Here is a 3,918-nt window from a genome sequence, read left to right as displayed (position 1 = left end):
ATCCTCTTTCCCACTTTTGGTTAAGCAGTTCACCCAACTTCTGGTTAACCATTTGCCCCTTTTTACTGAATTTTTCTGCTTTGGTTTAATCATTTCCCTGCTTTATGGTCAACCTTTTCCCCTTTAGGACTTTGACGCGGCACATTGCTTTCGCCTTCTGGTTAATCATTTCACCCCTTTTAATCCTTTTTCCCACTTTTGGTTAAACAGTTCACCCAGCTACTGGTTAACCATTTCCCCTTTGGCACTTAAGTCTCTGAGCATTCTTTTGGGATTCTGGTAAACCATTTGTCCCTTTTTAAAAAATGCTGCTGCTTTTGTTTAATGCTTGCCCTGCTTTGCGGTCGATCATTTCACCCCTTTTAATCCATTTTTGCCACTTTGGGTTAAACAGTTCACACAACTTCTGGTTCACCATTTCACATTTCGGAACTTTTATTCCCACCATTACTTTGGGCTTCTGGTTCATCATTTCACGCTGTTTTACAAATCTTTGCCGCTTCACTTTTAATCCACAAACCGTGGCTCGCTTTCGGGTGGGGGGGGGGTAGCGGGTTTGGGCCGGGCACTCGACATCCCGGTGTGCGACCGGGTTCGTTCTGGTACCGCTCGGTGCCCCTCGTCCTGCTCTTGCCGCGGAAGCAAACCAGACGACCGTCGGTCTCACGCCCGAGGGGAGAGGAGGCGGAAAGCGGTTTGCAGCCTTTCGCTGTACCTCCGGCGGGCAGCGCCGCACCTCCGAGTGCTCGGTACCGTTCGCTGCGCCTCGTCCGGCCGCACGCAGCGAGCCAAACCCGGAGGAAATCGGCCTGTGCCTTCTCGAGATATGGGCCTCCGGGTGGGACGGACAAACCGGGGCCCCGAGCTCGCTTTCGGCGGCCCGGCACTCGACTTCCCGGTGTCCGAACGTGATCCTTCCGGTACCCTTCGGTGCCCCTTGCCCGACTCCAGCTCCCGTGCTGAAGCGGAGTCGGTCGGCCTGACGGCCGCCGAGTTAGCCAGCGGAAAGCGGTGCGCAGCCTTTCGCTTGCAGCTCCGGCGGGCAGCGCCGCACCTCCGGCTGCTCAGTGCCGTCCGCTGCTCCCCTTCCGGCTGCACGCAGCGAACCATACCCGGAGGAAATCGGCCTCGGCCTTCCGGAGATATGGGCCTGCGAGTGGGACCAATAAATCGGTGCACATTTCCGGCTCGGTTTCCGGCCTCGGCACTATCAGTTCACGCCGTCCGACCGACGTCGTTCTGGCACGGTTCCGTTGCTCCTTGATCCGGTCCAGCCACGGTAATCAGCCGAAGATGGTGGGGGGGGGGACACATTGCCCGCCGAGTTAGCCGGAGGAAATCGGCCTCGGACTTCCTCAGATATCAGCCTCCGGGTGGGACAGACAAACCGGGGACCCGAGCACGCTTTCGGCGGCCCGCTGGTCGACTTCCCGGTGTGCGACCGGGTTCGTTCCGGTACCGTTCGCTGCCCCTCGTCCTGCTCTAGCCGCGGAGACAAACCCGACGACCGTCGGTCTCACGCCCGCGGAGGGAGGTGGCGGAAAGTGGTTTGCAGCCTTTCGCTGTACCTCCGGCGGGCAGCGCCCGACCTCCGAGTGCTCGGTACCGTCCGCTGCGCCTGGTCCTGCCGCACACAACGAGCCATACCCGGTGGAAATCGGCCTGTGCCTTCCAGAGATATGGGCCTCCGGGTGGGACGGACAAACCGGGGCCCCGTGCTCGCTTTCGGCGGCCCGCTAGTCGACTTCCCGGTGTGCGACCGGGTTCCTTCCGGTACCGTTCGCTGCCCCTCGTCCTGCTCTAGCCGCGGAAACAAACCCGACGACCGTCGGTCTCACGCCCGCGGAGGGAGGCGGCGGAAAGTGGTTTGCAGCCTTTCGCTGTACCTCCGGCGGGCAGCGCCCGACCTCCGAGTGCTCGGTACCGTCCGCTGCGCCTGGTCCGGCCGCACGCAACGAGCCATACCCGGAGGAAATCGGCCTGTGCCTTCCGGAGATATGGGCCTCCGGGTGGGACGGACAAACCGGGGCCCCGAGCGGTGGCACCCTGCTCGCTTTCGGCGGCCCGGCACTCGACTTCCCGGTGTGCGAACGTCATCGTTCCGGTACCCTTCGGTGCCCCTTGCCCCACTCTAGCTCCGGTGCTAAAGCGGAGTCGGTCGGTCTCACGGACGCCGAGTTAGCAGGCGGAAAGGGGTGCGCAGCCTTTCGCTGTCACTCCGGCGGGCAGCACCGCACCTCCGAGTGCTCGGTACCGAACGCTGCGCCTCCTCCTGCCGCACGCAACGAGCCATACCCGGAGGAAATCGGCCTCGGCGTTCCGGAGTTATCCGCCTCCGAGTGGGCCTGACCAAGCGGGGTGAACTGGAAATCATTAACCAACGTACTTCCATGTTTTCACCCGCAGAGGGCAGCACTCTCTTCTCCGTTTTAAACTGGGCCGACCCGGCTCCGTTTCGAGACCCGGCACTCGACTTCCCGGTGTGCGACCGGGTTCGTTCCGGTACCGTTCGCTGCCCCTCGTCCTGCTCTAGCCGCGGAACTAAACCCGACGACCGTCGGTCTCACGCCCGCGGAGGGAGGCGGCGGAAAGTGGTTTGCAGCCTTTCGCTGTACCTCCGGCGGGCAGCGCCCGACCTCCGAGTGCTCGGTACCGTCCGCTGCGCCTGGTCCGGCCGCACACAACGAGCCATACCCGGAGGAAATCGGCCTGTGCCTTCCGGAGATATGGGCCTCCGGGTGGGACGGACAAACCGGGGCCCCGAGCGGTGGCACCCTGCTCGCTTTCGGCGGCCCGGCACTCGACTTCCCGGTGTGCGAACGTCATCGTTCCGGTACCCTTCGGTGCCCCTTGCCCCACTCTAGCTCCGGTGCTAAAGCGGAGTCGGTCGGTCTCACGGACGCCGAGTTAGCAGGCGGAAAGGGGTGCGCAGCCTTTCGCTGTCACTCCGGCGGGCAGCACCGCACCTCCGAGTGCTCGGTACCGAACGCTGCGCCTCCTCCTGCCGCACGCAACGAGCCATACCCGGAGGAAATCGGCCTCGGCGTTCCGGAGTTATCCGCCTCCGAGTGGGCCTGACCAAGCGGGGTGAACTGGAAATCATTAACCAACGTACTTCCATGTTTTCACCCGCAGAGGGCAGCACTCTCTTCTCCGTTTTAAACTGGGCCGACCCGGCTCCGTTTCGAGACCCGGCACTCGACTTCCCGGTGTGCGACCGGGTTCGTTCCGGTACCGTTCGCTGCCCCTCGTCCTGCTCTAGCCGCGGAACTAAACCCGACGACCGTCGGTCTCACGCCCGCGGAGGGAGGCGGCGGAAAGTGGTTTGCAGCCTTTCGCTGTACCTCCGGCGGGCAGCGCCCGACCTCCGAGTGCTCGGTACCGTCCGCTGCGCCTGGTCCGGCCGCACACAACGAGCCATACCCGGTGGAAATCGGCCTGTGCCTTCCGGAGATATGGGCCTCCGGGTGGGACGGACAAACCGGGGCCCCGAGCTCGCTTTCGGCGGCCCGCTAGTCGACTTCCCGGTGTGCGAACGTCATCCTTCCGGTACTCAACCGTGCCCCTTGCCCCACTCTAGCTCCGGCGGTAAAGCGGAGTCGGTCGGTCTCACGGACGCCGAGTTAGCAGGCGGAAAGCGGTGCGCAGCCTTTCGCTGTCACTCCGGCGGGCAGCATCGCACCTCCCAGTGCTCGGTACCGTCCGCTGCGCCTGGTCCGGCCGCACACAACGAGCCATACCCGGAGGAAATCGGCCTGTGCCTTCCGGAGATATGGGCCTCCGGGTGGGACGGACAAACCGGGGCCCCGAGCGGTGGCACCCTGCTCGCTTTCAGCGGCCCGTCACTCGACTTCCCGGTATGCGAACGTGATCGTTCCGGTACCCTTCGGTGCCCCTTGCCCCACTCTAGCTCCGGTG

This window comes from Heptranchias perlo, unplaced genomic scaffold, assembly GCF_035084215.1.
Source record: "Heptranchias perlo isolate sHepPer1 unplaced genomic scaffold, sHepPer1.hap1 HAP1_SCAFFOLD_343, whole genome shotgun sequence".
NCBI lineage: Eukaryota > Metazoa > Chordata > Chondrichthyes > Hexanchiformes > Hexanchidae > Heptranchias > Heptranchias perlo.
This window is presented reverse-complemented; position numbering follows the sequence as displayed.